The following is a 19,007-nucleotide window of genomic DNA, read 5'->3' on the forward strand; positions in this document are numbered from 1 at the left end:
GTGTGTCAGAGTCAATGAGATTGGCACAGGATAGAGCAGGTTTTAGGGCTGTTGTACATAGGGTCGCTATGAGTCGCAAAAGACTTGATGGCACATAACAACAAGAACAACTGGTGGCTTAATAGTAAGGAGTTTCACTACAACCCAAACATATGTGGTTCAATCCATCAGCTGGGAAAATCTCCTCTTATGTAATGTACAGTCTCTGAAAAAACCTATGAGTTGGTTCCTACACAATTCTATATAACAATAATATATTTTAAAAAAATTTGTTTTCCCCAAAGAGGTACCATTTGATCCAGAATCTCACTGCTAGATATGTATCCCAAAGAAATAAGTGCAGCCACATTAACAGATAGATATACACCCCAGTTTGTTGCAGTATTATTTATAAGAAGAAAGACGTGAAACAGCCTAAGCATCCATTAAAAATAAATGGCTAGCTGACACCATGGCTTTGCTGCTTAAAACACTTGTTTAGTAAATAAAGAGATCCTGGGTTCAAATCCCTTTGGTGCCTCGGTGCATTAGAACAGTAAAGACAAATGGCTAAAGAAACTACAATACACTCACATAATGGAGTACTATGCAGCATTAACAGATGATAGTAAATTCATGAAGCACCACATGACAAGGATGCACCTGGAGCACATGCTAAGCAAAATAAGACACATGAGAAAAGTATTATGGTACAAAACTATAATTATAAAACACAGAGCAGAGGAAAGCTTTGTATATACAATCAATCTTGGAGTGTTAACAAGAATGGTAATGGAGAGAGAGGGGAGCAAAGATTTTTAAGTTGGACAAAGGGAAAGCCAATATACAGTAAGGGATTCATCCAAAATTGTAATTAATTAATTATATTAATTGGAAGCATGAGTGGCATCTACTTCCTAAACAACATGCCTCCAGAAACTCTCTGAACTTTGATAAATGTTGATAGTTATATAAAGGCTTTGTTATGAACAAAGGGTTACCATGAGTCGTGCTTGATTCAAAGGCCATCAACAACAACAACAACAACAAGAATTGTAATTAATATTATAAACCAAAATGTGTATGAGTGATCAAATAAAATTGTAATTACAATGTTATTTTTTTTAAAAAATGTATTTTCAACAAACCATGAGAAAGATACAAGAGAACACATCCTGGATGCTCGTAACTTTTCCACCCATGTCTATCTTAGGTACACGTTGCATGTTAGTCCTACGTACAGCCACGTCAATTTTTGACTCATAGTGGCCTCATGAGGCAGAGTACAATTGCTCTTATAATGTTTCCTAGAATCTAGTCTTTATGGGAACAGGTTGCTGACTCTTTTTCTCAGTAGACTCTGATGTGTTAGAACTGCAGACCTTCCAGTTAGCAGTAGACTGCTTGACCATTGTACCACCAAGGCTCTTTAATATGGCACATACTCATGATCAGTAAGTCAATTTTAATAGCAACTCTAAAGGACAGAGTGAAGCTGCCCGTAAGATCTTCAAAGCTGTGAATCTTTACTGGAGACAGCCTCATCTTTCTCCCAAAGAACCACTCAAGGGCTTACCCCACCAGCATTTTGGCTAGCATCTGAATTCTTTAACTGCTGTGCCATGGCTTCTTTAATATGGCACACAGTGAATAGTAATGAATTTTTTAATGGATAAGTGGCCATTCATTCTTCATTCTCAAATACACAGTGCTGAGTAACTATTGTGCCAGAATATTATATGACACTTTAATATTAACACTGTTGAAGACTTAATAATTAATCCAACTAAATAACTTCAAAAGTCTAAGTGACAAATATACTAAATCTGGAATTCTAAGTTGTATATATCAAATAGAAGAGGAATGCTTTACAGACAAGAGAAATGCATCCATTAGCAATTTTCTGATTTGAGCCTCACAAATGCTGCCTCTAATTGACCTTAAGCCTTCTCTGCTATGAATGTATGGAGGTGTTAGTGAGAAAATTAGTACTGGAGCCACAAAGCTCCTATAAATTTCTCATCCATATATTGCCTATTTTGCACAGGTCCTTTTTGGACACTGATTTATGCATTTGATATTTCTCAGATAGCTGAATGGTGTGTTATGACATGTCAGGCTGCATGTAGAGTGCATTTTCACTATCAATTCTTATGATTGAGAGCAAATGTTACATGCCCCTAAGGTTGCCCATAGGGAATCTTTGTTTCATTTAATCAGACATCCAATAGCACACTTTATTTCACAGAGCTGGTCTTAAAAAATTCTTTCGGGAATTATAGCCACTTCTGTTTGCAAGCCCAGCAAATGTCTGCTGACTTCACAAACAATGCTACTCCACCAAGGGTACATGCCTAGAGCACTGTAGTATTTGGTTCTTATCTTTCCATTTTGTTTTGTTATCTTGGGCAAGCTGTAGCTGGGCTACTTACTGTGAAGTAACATAGCCATTTCATCTTCCCTTCCACCCTCTCAATCATTCTTTTATCAATAGTAGTGTGCTTTGCACCCTCCTCCCCAATTTAAAAAGTCAGGATAAACCAGCAACTGGTGCTTTGCTTACTAACTGGAATACCATGCTGTTTTTTAAAATTGTTGACCTCCTCAAAACTATTTCTTGATTTCTTAGACCTCTAAACTCCTAAAATAGTCTTTGAATATTTAAATTAATCTCTTTTTTATGCCCCTTCTGACTTTTTGAGAAGCTTTTCTTCCTTATATATTGATTTTCCTCAAGGTCTTTCCTGAGTGATTATCATTAGAAAACAACTCTTATCAAAACAACTATGAGATACCATCTCACCCCAGTAAGAATAGGAAAATTTACCAGAACAGTGAACAACAAATGCTGGCGAGGTTGTAGAGAAACCAGAACCTTAATTCACTGTTGGTGGGAGTGTAAAATGTCACAACCACTACGGAAGGCAGTATGGCATTTTCTCAAAAAGTTGGAAATAGAAATACCATTTCACCCAGCAATCCCACTACTGGGAGTATATCTAAAGAAACCGTAAATGCCACCCAAGCAGATATTTGCACACCCATGTTTATTGCGGCTTTGTTCACAATAGCAAAGTATTGGAAACAACCCAAGTGCCCATCAACAAATGAATGGATAGTGAAACTGTGGTATTTTATGGTGCATTGAAAAATAAGGAAATCATGAAATATTATACAAAATGGGTAACCCTAGACGACATTATGCAGGGTGAAATATCTCAATCATAAAAAGACCAATGCCACTGTTATAAAACAGACTGACATGGGGACTGGGGGGAAACTAGGAAAAGAGAGGATAAATAATCCACACGACATTAAAATAGACGAGGGAGAAGAATTGTACAAAAGGAATATATGATAAGGTATTATTGGCATGACAAGAGTCCAGAATATGAATTGTATAGTAAAGTGGACTAGGGTAGGGGTGGGGTTCTGTATAACAATGAAAGAACTTTTTCCCCAAAGATCTTGGCGGTGGGGGGGGGGTTTGGGAGGAGTTGGGGGGAGAGGCAGGGAGGAAAATGTGCAAAAATGAATGATTGGAAACCCAAGTTCTTGATAAACTTTCATTAAAATCTCTATTTTAAAAAAAGTTTTAAAAAATCCCTATTCTTACAGTTTTATCTAGTGCTTTTCTTCCTAGATCTTTACAGCAGTCAAAACTTGTAGGAGCAATATACCCCACTTGATGTCCAAAAGGAATACAAGCACCATTCTCTTTGAAATCTTACTTCCTGATTTTTTTTTTTTAATTTTCAAAGATACAACAGACCAACCATTAGTCTAATTTATAGATCTTGGAATGATCCCTAACACTTTCCACATCTCTTCACCCACACAACCACAGAATCCTACTTCCTGTGAACTTGTCTCAAGTTTGTTTTTTCCTTTACTGCTATCATTAGCTCATTTTATCATTCCCTCCACCCCATGACTACAAATAGGACAGGATGATTGATTAATGTAAATCATAAATACTGCAGGTTCTGGCTTTCTGTTAAGTGTTGAGGTTTACTGGCAGGCAGCATGAGTAAGAGTTCTATCCTCATGGAATTTCTAAACAGCTTCCAGAGTGTTCCATCTAAAATAGTAATCTCACCTTGTCATTTCCTCCTTTTAAAACTCTCCCACAGCTCTTTATCTTCTACAAGATAAAGTTTACTTCTCTAATATGAAATAAAGGAATTCTGGTGATGCAGTGCTAGACTGCTAATGGAAAGGCTGGCACTTTGAACACCTCAAGTCACTCTGTGGGATACTAGATGGGGAAATTTGCTTCTGTAAAGCTTTGGAAGCCCTATGGGGCAGTTCTACTCTATTCTGGAGTCCGTATCAGCCACAACCGACTCAAGAAACAAACTCATTGCCACCAAGTCAGAGCTAAGTCCTGGCTGACCCTCCAGGGGGTTTCTGGGCTATAAATTGCACTGAAAGAGATTGTCTGGTTTTCTTAGGAGGGCCAAGATCATTCCCAACAAGTCAGTTTTATCATCTTTTTATCTTTAGTACAGATACAGAAGAGACACTAAAAATAGAAAAAAAAATCCTTAAATGCCTGCATGAATGAATAACTGTAGTAAAACATCCAAACAAGTTAGGTAACAAGGAAGTGATAGAAATGCAGTTTCCTTTAGTATTTTATGGCTGAGAATCTTACTGGCTTTCACTAAGCTATCAAGTGTTCTCAGTCTATTGTTCTGAGACACAATCTACTAAGATAACAAGCTAATGGTGATTTTACTTGGCAATCTATTTAGCAAATTCCCTCCAAACAGTCATTGGATTAATGTTAAGTGGAGTGTATGGGGTGCATTTCAAACAAAATAAGTGTATGTTGACAGTGAAGTGCAGCCTTATTAACCTCTGAACAATCATTCCAATTATAAATTACATGCACACAATCACTGTCACATAAAACATCCAGACTAATTACTTCTAGACCTTTTATTTTGGAAGTATTAGAAATGAAGCCTACTCTTACTATGTTCAGTATTAACAGAGCCATCTCCAGAAAAAACAAGGCATTTAATTCCACTTGTTTTTACAATGATACATAGATTAGCACTGTATTTTTAAAATGACATGGGCAACCTTGGCTTTGCTGCACTTTGCACACTCTGACACAAGTTACACAGGATCTTGGTTAAGGCTGTAAATACAACATACAAATCAGAATGTTGTTCCCTGCACTCTTGTTGCTGCCTGAGGGAGAAAGGCATGACTGCAGTTCCATGACTGGAATGAAAGGCACACTGAGTTTCAGGTCAAATATCCCTGACATTGACATGTATGACTAGTCTACTGAGAATGATACATGTTAATATCTTCCCAGTGGTTGGCAAGAGTGACATGCCTCAGTGATCAAGACACACACACAACTCCTTTAAGGTTTCTGCTCTTGTAAAATAAATGCAGCCTTGAAATTCTGTGGAATCTGATTATCCCACTTGAGGCAAAATTGTACTATTGCTCTGTAGTTTTCATATTTGCACAATTCTATATAGTAATTGCTTTGTATTACAATTTTTTTAAAAAAAAGTCATAGCAGTGAAGATATATATAACATTAAAATGTCAACCTACCTAATTTTTAATATATTATTCAGTTTCATTTAATTATATTCATGATGTTGTCGCAGTCATCACCCCATTTCCAAAACACTATCAACAACCAAGAGAGTAACTCAGTACCCTTTAGGTAATAAATTATAAATTACCATTTCCCCTCCCCAGCCTCTGGTGACCACTAATACTTTTGCCACTGTGCTTTTGCCTATTCTAGATAATCTATGCAAGTAAAATTCTACAGTATTTATCCTTTTATATCAGAGATAGTTAATTTAGCATAATGCTTATAAAGTTTATTATAGCATGTATCTGAATATTATCTCTACTTCCTGAATAATATTCCAGTATAAAAATACACCACATTTTGTTTGTCCACTCACCTATTGAGGGTCACTTGGATTGTCTCTGCTTTTGACGATTGTGAATAAAGCTGAACTGAACTTTGGTGCACACGTATCTTCTTTCTACTTTTCAAGACTTTTGCATATATAACTTAGGAGTGGAATTGCTAAATCATGTAGTGTTTCTGCATTTAATTTTTAAGAACCCCAAATTGTTTCCACGACAACTGTACAAATATATCTGACCCCTTACTTGCTATTTCTGATTCACCCCTTGTAGACATGACCCTGTAGAACCTCTAAATGTTACATGTACTTTCTTCTCCCAACAACTTTAAGTGTTAGACTGTAGTGACCATTAAGAACAATGCTGTACCTACTGGTGCCTTTTGTACTATCCAACATGAATCCTAATATATCCTACAGAATGCCCTAATAAACATTTTATGTAGTCTGTTGCAATTTGAAAAGTTCATTCAGAAACTTAATTTTCACCTGGATATATTATAACTATATCATTATCTCCACTTTACAAGTGAGGAAAAAGAGTCAAAGATACTGAGTAATTTGTTCAAAATTGTTGTTGTGGTAAGTGCCATCAAGTTGCATACAAATCATAGCAACTGTGTAAGCACCAGTTCTGAATGCTGCCGTATCCTATGCCATCCTTATCATCCCTGGGAAATGAGACAAGCTCAAGTTGGAATTCTATAATCTGACTCTAAATCCTCTGTTCTTTATCATTCTGCAAAAAACAAAATAAAACAAAACATAACTGATCTACATGAACGAAATCTTTGTTTTCTTCCTTCTGATTTATCTCTATCAAATTCTGTGTATTCTTCCATCGCAAGGTATGTTCCACCCTTTGAATTCCTACTACAGTTAAATCTGATTTAGGTCATTCTCAGTTTATACATAAGTTACTAAAGAAACATCTTGAATTATAATTACTGCATTTAGTCTTCTTTCTCTATTTCATTCTTAACACTACTGTCAAAACAAAAGTACTAAGATAGTTTTTATTGTCACCTTCAGGTTCAATTGTTTCAATGCCAGAACTTTATATACTGGATAAATAAAATAAGAACTCATTATCTAGACATTCATGGTCTTCCCACACTTTGACCCCTGAGCTATCTTCCCAGTCTTATGTCCTGTTACTCTTTTGGTCAATCATTCTGTTCTCGTCAGTCTCCCCTTAAGTTATCCATGTTGAGACATGCCATTTTGTACGCTCACTCATATTCCTCAATTTTATTCCATTGTCCATCCTTCCTCTATATGCTCCTGGGGTAAATCTTGACTAGTCTCAGTCAATTTGGTAAATGTCCTCTTCTTGCCATTGATTTGACTAAGAGTACGGTCAATGAGACATGAAGGAAATACTGCAAAAAGCCTTCTGGGAAAGATTTTCTTACTCTTCTAATAAGACTAAAATAAATATGGCATGGTACTACTATTACACACTGCCACTGAGTCAATGGTGACGCATGGTGACCTTTTAAGAGAGAGCAGAGCTGCCCCATTGGGTTCCCAATGCTTTATCTATAAGGGGTGAGTCAGAGATGGCAAGTAAGGGGTCAGATGTATTGGTACAGTTGTTGTGGAAACAATTCGGGGTTCTTAAAAATTAAATGCAAAAACACTACATGATTCAGCAGTTCCCAACACTTTATGAAAGCTGACTGTCATGTTTTCTTCCTGTACAGCAGCCGGTGGGCTTAAATTGTCAACTTTCTAGGTAACAGTGATCCTTAAGATAGGCTTACAAAGATTTACATAGTTGTTGTTATTTGTCATCAAATTGACTATGACTCACAGTGACCCTATGCACAATAGCTCTGAACTCTTCTATCCTGAGCCAATCTCACTGTCTCTGACATCCCTACCTTCATTACCTCTATTACTGTGTCAATCCATCACATCTGGGGTCTTTCTCACCTGTGCTGTCCCTCCACTTTTACAAGCATGATATCCTTCTCCAAGGACTTGTCCTTCCTGATGGCATGCTCAAAGCATGTGAGACGGAGCGTCAAAATGCTTGCCTCCAAGAAGCTGCTTGGTTTCACCCTCTCTAGGATAAACCTGTTAGTTCTCGTCTCAGTTTATGGTATGTATGTTAATATTCTTCTCCAGCACCACAACTCAAAGGCATCAATTCTTCTTATGTCATCTTTGGTCATAGCCCAGCTCTCTGATGCATGCAAATAATTGCGAAGACCATGACCTGGGTTAGGTACACCTTAGTTTCTCATCACTGTTTTTCAGCTCTCTAGAGAGGTCCCTGATAGCAGATTTTCCTAATGCAATTTGTCTTTTAATGTCCTGACTGATGGTGTCAAGGTGATTGTGGAACCAAGAAAGCTGAAATTATTAACAATCTCTATCTCTTTTCTATCCATTATGGTGCTACTATTTGGCCCAGTGGTGAGAATCTTTGTTTTCTTGATGTTGAGCTTCAATCTATATTGAAGATTACAGTCCTTGACCCTCTGCAGCAAATACTTCAGGACCTTCTCAGTTTCAGCAAGCAAGATTGTGTCATCTGCATAACACCATACACTGATGAGTCTTCCTCTAATTCTGATGCCACTTTCTTCCTCATTAAATCCTGCCTCCCATATTATCTGTTCTGCATACAGATCAAAAAGGAATGGAGACAGGACACATCCCTGACACACTCCTTTCCCGATTTTGAACCAAGCAGCATTTTCTTGATTTATTCTGATGACTTCCTCCTGGCTTAAGTATAGGTTTCACATGAGTACAGTCAGATGTTCTGGAATCCCTTTCTTCTCAAGGCTGGTCACAATTTTTTGTGATCCACACAGTCAAATGCCTTTGAATGATCAATGAAACACAGATAGACATTCTTCTGGTACTCTCTGCTTATGGCCAAGATCCAGCTGACATTTGTGATGATGTCCCTAGTGCCACAGCCTCTTCTAAACCCAGATTATATAACTGGTAGTTTTCTCTTGATGTACTGTCGTGTTTTTTAAAGGCACAGCTGAGGCTTCAAAAAGTGGTAAAATCTAGCTTCCAAAAATTGAATACTTGAATTTAAGTCAGAGTGGTAGTTTGTCTCTGCCACAGTAGTACCACTACTTGCTACTCTGAAGACATTTTGCCAATCTTGGTAAACATTTTAGTGGCTAAATAGAATCAGAAGACTAGCCTTGACAAGGTGGGTGGTTTGAAATTTCTTGTTAGGTGCATAAAGCTGATTCCAACTCATGATAACATCATGTATAACAGAATTAAACATACTGCCTGATCTTTCACCATCTTCACAATCATTGCTACATTTGAGTTTACCATTGTAGCTACTGTGTTAATCTATCTCATTGAGGGCCTTCCTCTTTAATGTTGGCCCTCTGTTTTATCGAGCATGATGTCTTCTTTTAGAGATCTTCCCAGATCATATGCCCAAATTATATGAGATAGTGGTTTCACCATTGTCAATCTTCCTTTCTGAAGAACATTCTGACTATATTTGCATCAAGGTAGATTTTTGTGTGTGTGCAGTTATCTATAATTGGCTATGATCTGTAAATATAGAATGGATATGGAGTTAGATCTCCTGTCTCATCATATGGGATAGAGAAGGGTCAAGAACAACAGCAACAAGTCAAAGCTGATTCCTGTGAGGCAGATGACAAACACACCCACACCCTTCAACCTTTTTACCGGTTTTGACAATTGTCTCTCCCACTATACTCACTAATCTCCTTCATTTTAGAATCTGTTGCAATGGTGTCATTGAACTCGGAAACACTTAACGCTATTAACCTTATTAAAGAAGTTTAATTCAGGATCAGAAATAACCAAGAGTTTTTCAATCAGGACAACCTCTTCATAGATCCCATGTGAGTACTACTACAAACTCTTTCAGGTTTTCAACTTAATTGCCTAGAAGCACTCTTACTCTACAGCAGCAAGTGTTGGCCCAAGAGTACTTAGCTCTACTCCACCACAAGTCAGCAAACCTACTGCTCGTGGCAAGTGCTCAGAGACACCCACATTCTACCAACAAGCCAATCAGTTTTCTCAGCTCATTGACTGGAAAGCCACCACTCTGTTTCCTGTCCATCAGTTGGTCCTGCTGTGCTCTTTCCATCTTCATTTGAAGCTTCCTGGGTCATATATTTTGCTCATAGGATTCTTCAGTATTGCATTTGGAGGCTTCATTTTTTTCTTCAGTTCTTTTAGCTTGTGAAATGCTAAGCATTTTCTTTCCTTTTGAGTTTCTAATTTTGGGTCTTCACCCCTACCTTTTTAGTATTTTTTCTGTTTTCTTGTGCTGTTTGTTAAAATTTTCAATTTAGATCTTTTATGTTATTGTTTCTTCCATTCACTTTATCAATAGCAAGTTTCATAATCTCTTCTGATCATCATTTGGGTCTTTTTTTCTTGTCTTTTTAATGGCCATTTTCTTTCTTCATGTCAGATGTCTTTGATATCTCTCACAATTTATCTGGTTTTCAGTCATTAGCATTCAGTACATCAAATGTTTCTACTTTGTTTCTAAATTAATGTGGGATATACTCAAGGTTCTATTTTGACTCTCATGGACTTGCTTTCATTTTCTTCAGCTTCAACTTGAATTTGCATGTGAGCAATTGATGGTCTGTTCAGTAGTTGGCCCCTAGGCTTGTTCTGTCTGATGAGATTGAGCTACTTTTCCTGTTTTGTTTTGGTTTTTTCCCAATGGATGTTGTTGATTTGATTCCTGTACGTTCTTTCAGTGATGTTGAATAAAAAAAATGCAATTGTAATTAATAAAGTCATTAATTTTTGAAAATTCTATCACATAATTTCACGTTTCCTTTCTAGAAGCAAAGTCAGATTTCCAAATTCTTTTTTTTTTTAGTTTGTACTCCAATTATCATGCATCTTGGTTACATGTTTGATTGATTCCATGTGGTTGGAAATTGGTGAAAATATGGGTTTCTTAATTTTTGGCACTAATGATTGGTCCCTGAATTTGAGCAATTACTTAATTGTTATTAACTGGTCTTCCTTGTAGGCATATGTGTGTTATCCTATCACTGACAGTGCTATATTCCAAGACTGATCTTGAAATGTACTTTTGGACGATTAATGTGGTGCCATTCCTTTTCAATTTACCCATTATTGCACAGAAATGAAAGCATATGATTGATTTCAAATGGCTCAAATCAGTCTCTTTCATTTTCTTTTTTATGACATCCAGTTGCATTAGATTCACTCTTCATACATGCCACATTCCAATTATTAATTTTTAAAAAATTTTATTTTACTAGTTTTAATCAACATTTACAGAGATTTTTTATTTCCATTCACTCCTTGTTGCACTTTTTTCTCTACCTGCTGCCCCCCTCCCCGCCCCAGTTCGCTCCTTTCTTTGAAAAGCAAAAGATAAACTTCTTCATTGGTATACAATCCCCCTGCCCCTGTTCCCCCTGCCCGCCTCATGCACTCCACTATACAACCTTAATTCTGGATTCCTGTGATAATCATGATATCCTATAATATATTGCTTTTAATCTGTTCTCTCCCTCATCTGTTTCTATTCAGTATACATAATCTATCCAGTTTTTTTCAGTCTTACCCCAACCCTGATTAATGTATTTTTATAGCTGTTTTTGTTTTGAGTGATGATATATCAGCAAATAAAGATCCCAAAAGCTTTAATGTATCCATATCTTTAAGATCAATTCTGCTCTGAGCAGGCAACTCTTTCCTGGTAGTTAAGTACCTTCTAACCTAAGAGGCTCATTTTCTGACAGTGTATCAGGCACTGTTCTATTGCCATTCATAAAGTTTTTACTGGCCAATTGAAAAAAAAATATTATTGATCAGCCTTCCCTTCTTAGTCTGTCTTAGCCTGGAAGTGACCTTGAAACTTGTCAAACATGAGGGACCCTGCTTTTCTTTGAAAAATTGGCAGCATATCTTCTCGCATCAGAGCAACTTCCAAGCTACCACAGTATGTCAAAGTGACAGAAAACAAGTAAAGTTTAAATTTAGGTTTCTACATAAAGTCCAGACACTTTAGTGGGTGAACTAAAATAACTCTATCTACCAAAACCAGCACGAGGTTGTGGAGAATTGGAATCCTCACCCATAGTCAGTAATAATATAAAATTATAAATTCAGTGTGGAAAACGATTTATTAGTGTCTCAACATATTGAATATGAAATTATCATATGATCTTACATTTTCAAATGTAGGTATAAATACAGAAGTGAAGACAAGGATGTAAACAGAAACCTACATACCAGTATTCATAGTAGCACTTTCCACAACAGCCACAGGTATAAACAACTGAAATGTTCAGCAACATAAATGTTGTGTTGTTGTGTATCATCACGTAGGAACCAACTCATACCTGACCTTCCAGTGAGTTTTCAGAGCAATAAATCACATGGGAGAAGACTGCTGATGGGTTAAAAATTCATGTCTTTGGGATTGCAGTATAGTTTTTTCACCATGTATTATATACAAACAGTAAAATATTTGACAGCTATATGGAGAAATGAAGTTCTGATGCATGTCATAATTATGAACTTTGAATCATGAAATCCTAAAATGGACAAATCTAAATAAGCCAATATATAGAAGCCAGAAAGTATTCACCAGGCTTGGGAGGGAGGAGGAAAGGGAAAGCTTTTTGTTTAGTGAGTATTGAGTTTATGTTAATGGTGGTGGGATGCTTAAGATGAGGATATCAATAATGCTGGCCCAACATGAAAATGTAATAAAGATGATTGACTTGTAGTGTGAAAGTTGTATTGGTGAGCATTTTTGAGTGTATGGTTTCATTATGATAGGAAAATAAAATTCTATCTACCATTAACATTATCCGGGAGGCTGTGGCATCAGGATTGGAGGAAGAATCATCAACAATCTGTGTTATGCAGATGACACAGTCCTGCTTGCTGAAATGGAGGAGGACCTGAAGCGCTTACTGCAGAAGATCAAGGACTGCAGCCTTCAATATGGATTGAAGCTCAACATCAAGAAAACAAAGATTCTCAACACTGGGCCAATTGGCAGCATCATGATAGACGGTGAAGAGATTGAGATTGTCAACAGCTTTAGTTTGCTTAGCTCTATAATCAATATTCTTGGTACCAGCAGCCAGGAAATAAAAAGATGAATTGCACTGGGAGAATCTGCTGTCAGAGACCTCTCCAAAGTACTGAAAAGCAATGACGTCAATCTGGAGACTAAGGTGTACCTGATCCAGACCATAATCTTTTTAATTTCTTGCTATGCATTAGAAAGCTGGACAATGACTAGGGATGATAGAAGGAGAATTGATGCCTTTGAGCTGGGTGCTGGAGAATATTGAATATATCATGGACTGCTAGGAGAACGAACAAATTTGTCCTGGAAAGGGGAAGACCAGGCTGCTCCTTGGAGGCCAGGATTCTGAAGCTTCATCTGACATACTTTGAACATGTTGCAAGGCGAGATCAGTCCTTGGAGAGGGTTGTCATGCTTGGGAGGGTAGAGAGACAGTACAAGAGAGGAAGACCCTCAATCAGATAGATTGATTCAGTGACTAGGGTAATCGGGGTAGGTGTGTCAGAGAAAATAAGATTGGCACAGTATAGATCAGGTTTTAGGTCTGTTGTACATAGGGTTACTATGAGTCACAGGCAACTCGATGGTACATAACAAAACCAACCATTAACAGGAGAAGGCAGGCCACTTACTATTTCTGTTTGGGTACCACTAAAATGTTATCTTTCACCTTTAGTTTGATGAAATCCAAGTCAAGATAACAACAATATGTCCTACGTTGATAGAATGCTTAGTTACCTGATAGAAGCAAAGAGAAAAAAGGATCCTATTTGAGGGATAAAACTTCATTACTGCCCAATATGATTGCTACAGAAGACCTGATGAACACCATCTCATAACGTAAAATAATGAAACACATGAAGAATAAAGACATCATAGGCAAGAGTAAACACAAACATAAATAGCCTAATTTGAGAACCAAAATATTTTATTTAAAAAAGTGGATTTATATAATGATTTAAAAGAGACCTCTGATGGCACTGTCCGTAGAAGGTTGTGCTGCTTGCCCAAACGCTGAGCCTCCATAGCAATTTGAATCCAGCAGTGGCCAAGAGGGACAAAGATGTGCAATCTCCTCATACATAACTTACAGCCTCTGAAAACCCATGGGAGAGTCCGTTACAGAGTTGGTACTGACTCGATGGCAATGCATGCATAAGTGAGTTGTTTAAAATATTTAAGGCAATAAAAAGTAGAATTGAAAATATCTGACAGTCATAACATAAAAGATTTTAAAACCGGATAGATTTGAGTAACAATTAAAAAGAAAATCAGAAATGGAAAGCAGAAAAATTACTATTAAGAGCTCAATGATTGAGTTAAAGAGCAAATGAGACATAATGAATAAATTATCCAGAGTGAAGTACAAAAAGAAGATAGGGGAAATCTGTAAACTAGAATAGTAATGTGATCTGGTAGCCAGATGGGTTGGGAGTTTTACTTTGAACCCAAAGGCAGGCAATTCAAACCTGCCAGCTGCTGTGAGTGAAAAGATGGGCCAGCCGTCTCCTCCTGTGTGATTTACAGCCTCTGGAAGTTCACTGGAGAGTGAGCTATGAGTCCATTTGTAACTTGATACCAATGAGTTGTGGAGCTGTTACGGTAGTAAGGGGATGTGGAAAATAAAAATAAAATCTATATGTAGAGAGGGTTAAACCAGGCTGCCCCTTGAAGGCAAAGATTCTGGGACTTCGTCTGACATACTTTGGACATGTTTTAAGGAGAGTCAGGTTCTTGGAGAGGGACATCATGCTTGGGAGGGTGGAGGGACAGCAGAGGAGGGGAAGACCCTCTATGAGGTGGATCGATTCAGTGACTGGGGTAATCGGGATGGGTGTGTCAGACAGAGGCAATGAGATTAGCACAGGATAGAGCAGGGTTTAGGGCTGTTGTACATAGGGTCGTTATGAGTCGCAAACGATTGACGGCACATAACAACAACAACAACAACAATCATATGCCAGATTGGATTTCTAGAAAGAGGTAACAGAGAATCTGGGAAAGAACAAGAATATTTTTTTCAGCTCAGTAACCTGAAAAGAGACAATTTTTTTTTTTTTCGATTCAGAAAATTTAGTGGATCCAATCAGTGGATAAATAAATAGAAAGGCAGCAATGAACATCATAGAAACTATGCAGAGCAGTAAAGAAATCTTTTTTAAAAGCCAGTGAGAAAGATTTTTAACTCTGGAATTATAGTCAGAAGTAAAATGACTTCACAGTAGTAACAATAAAAATCAGAAGGCAATCGCATATTTTCCAAATGTTATGATAAAACCACAGTTAACCTAAAAATCTGTGTCAAGGTAACCACTTTTTGAGAAAAGCACCCTGAGGTTGCAATAGTTACACACTCTACTGTTAACTAAAAGGCTCGAATTTGAACCCACCAGCTGCTCTCCAGGAAGAAAGACCTGGTCATCTGCTCCCAGAAAGATTAGCCTAGAACACTTCTAAGGGACTCTTCCACTGTTATATAGAATTGCTATGAGCTAGAATCAACCCAAAGTACACACAACAACCTTTTCCAGAATAATGATTTTTTTGTTATCTTTTTATTAAAAAGTATTTTCTGGCAAAAGTATAAAATATTCCCATCAGCAGATTCTTGTTAAAGAAACTTCTTAGTAATGCGTTACAGAAAGAAGGGCTGTAGGGTGAGAAGATACACAATAATATGTACAAATCTGTGAGTAAAGCTAACATACTTTGGCCATATTGCTAGGTGATGCTATTCCTTGGAGAAGGACATGATGCTGGGAAGGGTGGAGGGTTGGTGAAGGAGAGGAAGACCCTCAACCAGGTGGATTGACACAGTGACTAACTGCTGCAATGGGCTTTTGCTGTGTCAGAAAGTGCGAGGATGGTACAGGATAGAACAGGGTTCAGATTTTTTGCTCTTAGGGTCGCTATAAGTCATATTAGAGTCGACAGCACCTAACCACAGCAACAACAACAATTTAAATTTATGACACTAATGTTTACTCAGGAAGCTTTAAATCATCATTATGTAAAGCTAAAATAATGATCAACAAGGAAATGGCAGTGAAAAGAGATAATTACCAGTGTAAAAAGAGCAAGGCTATGTGAGGATGGCCATAACTGACTTACAAACTTCCCACAAAGAGGAATGGTCCCCTGCAACATTAGCAACACAAAACCAATACCCATGACATCAGACATGTCCCCCACACTCCTGTACCTCTTTCTACTCATCTCAACACCAAACTTACTGCTTTACTGGGTCCAAAATCCTTTGTGATATCTCACAGACCACACAGAACAAGACTGTGGGAGTCAAAAGGTTATAATCCAGGTTAGTTACCAAATACAGTCAGAAACAACTGTTTGCAAGCACCTCAGCCTTGGACGCCACAACTGTAGGCCAATGTTAAAAAGTTCTCAGTCCTGCTAATAGAATATTGGCTCCACCGCTACCCACCCCCCCTCCACGCCCCCCAACCCTGCCATCCAGTTCTCCAACAAACTTAAGCAAAAGGCTCTTAGCTCTGGTCTTGTGAGGAGTAGCAATTCCAAGGTCAGTCAGTTCCATCTCATGTTTGGTCTCTAGTTCTCTGGCTTGACCATTGCTGTTGTAGGTCTAGGTAGTGCAAGAGGTTCTGGCTTTGAAAGAGACGCTACTTTCTCTTGCTCTTTCTTTGCTGGTGGAGAAGATCTTATCTTCTGCTGGATCCACTCACTCAGTGACAAGACTAGCCAGTTCCCATGTGGACTGGTGAGACTAGCCAATCCCTTTGTGGCTAGGATAATACACCCTACTTATATTTTTCTGCTCATCCACATGATCAAATCAAAGTAACGAATAGAATAACCATTTTGAATAATAAACTCTTTAACTAGATAATTTTATCTCTTATATGAGAGGAAGAAAAAGCAATTGAGTAAGCTTAGGTTTAATTAAAAATGTTTGCTACATTTCAAATGCCACAAAAAGAATAGAAATAGAACATAACTTTGAAAACCGAGGCGGGAAAAGGCATGAGGGAAAATCATCAATCTCTCTAAAACATCACATTAAAAGAAGAAAAAGGAAAATGTAGAATGGACAAAATTAAAATTATAGAAATACATTAAAATATATTATCTACTACCCGCAACTTGATTCCAACTCGTAATAACTCTGTACGACAGAGTATAACTTCCTCATAAGGTTTCCAAGACCATAAATCTTTACAGAAGCCAGCTGCTTTCTGGGATCAGATGGTTGATTTGAACCATTGACTTTTTGGTTACCAGCCAAATACCTTAACCACAGCAACACCAAAGCACCTTCAGATATATTAATAATCATAAATAAAAGTGATCTAAGTTATTAGTTAAAAGAGAACTAAGAACACAAATTTCTAAAATTTATATGCTACTTAAAAGTGAAACACCTGAAATATAACTGTAGAAATATTGAAAGAGAAAAGTTGAAAAAATACATATCAGATGAATTATAACCAAGGTGAAGCTGTTCGACTATTTTAATATCAGACAAATAAACATTTATATAATGAAGAGACACTGCATAATGACAAAAATTATAGTTCACTGTTGTTGTTTTGTGCCCTCGAGTCACTTGCAAACTATAGCAACTATGTACAACATCTCTGGACACTGCTGTATCCTGTGCCAACTTTACCATCTGTGACACACCTACCCCATTACTCTAGTCACTGAATCAATCTATCTCATTGAGGGTCTTCCTCTCTTGCACCAACCATCCCTCTACCCTCCCAAGCATGACGTCCCTCTCCAAGGACTGTTCCCTTTTTGCAACATGCCCAAAATATGTCAGAAGAAGCTTCAGAAGCCTTGCCTCCAAAGAGCAGCCTGGTTTCACCCTCTCTGGGATGAACCTGTTTGTTCTCCTAGAAATCCATGATATACTAATTTTAATTTTTTTTTAAAATTTATTATTTTTGTGTGTGTATGTGTACCATCAAATCAGATCTGACTGGTACAGGAGGAGATTGCCCCTCCTTTTCCAGCAGATCATCTGGTGGATTCGAACCACGTACCTCTGGGATTGCAGTGCAGCTTTTTGCCACTAGGCCTCCAGAACTCTCTTGGTATGTTCATTTTAAAATGAATTAGGGAATTTAGATTGCTGTAGATTTTATTCAGTGACTTGGGGTAATCGGGATGGGAGTGTCAGAGGCAGTGAGATTGGTATAGGATAGAGCAGGGTTTAGGGCTGTTGTACATAGGGTCGCTATGAGTCGCAAGTGACTCGATGGCACATAACAACATAACAACAGATTAAAGTCAATGTTAATCAGTCCCATAAGGACAAATAGTGTATAAGACCATTATTGTGGAAATAGATAACATGAATGAAGATCCAAGGGGGGGAGGGTAGGAGCTAAGGGATCAGAATGGGAATGGAAGTAGGCATAGGGTCACACAATTCGATAGACCAAGACCAAGGTGGTGGGTGACTTTTAATCCATGGCCCTCAGGCCAGTCTTTCATTGTTTTTGTTCAGACATCCCTCTAGGTCGTACAACCCTGGTGTACAAGTTGCCATCCCACGGTCACTTGTGGTTGCTGTGAGGCTGAACACTGTGACACTGAGTGTCAATTGCATTAATGGTTGGTCACTCAATGCGGACAGAGAGTGGGGTGGAGCTCCCTGATTAAAGTAAGTGTGGAAGGAGGAGTGGCATCCACTTCCATAATAGCTTGCCTCCAGAAACACTATGGACCTGGAAAGAGGATGAAAGGCACCCAAATGTTGAGGACTCTCCTTCACAGGGTCGCTATGAGTTGCCTGCTACTCGATGGCACTTAACAACAACAACAACAAACTAAATAGAAAAGGTCTGGTGTGAAAAAAAAATATGTATGAACTTTGTAAGCAAACCAACATAAAATAAAAAAATCTCATTTAAAAAAATCAATGTTAAAAATTAATTTCGTCATCAGAACTATAGAATAAACTTCTAGAAGAAAACATTAGGATAGTGCTTTAAGACTTAAACTTTAGGACGGGCTGTCTTCGGCCCTTGGCTGGGGGTGAGCCGTCATGGCCCTCTG

Source organism: Elephantulus edwardii, unplaced genomic scaffold, assembly GCF_000299155.1.
Source record: "Elephantulus edwardii isolate Elephantulus edwardi_28Jun2011 unplaced genomic scaffold, EleEdw1.0 scaffold00110, whole genome shotgun sequence".
NCBI classification, from domain to species: Eukaryota; Metazoa; Chordata; class Mammalia; order Macroscelidea; family Macroscelididae; genus Elephantulus; species Elephantulus edwardii.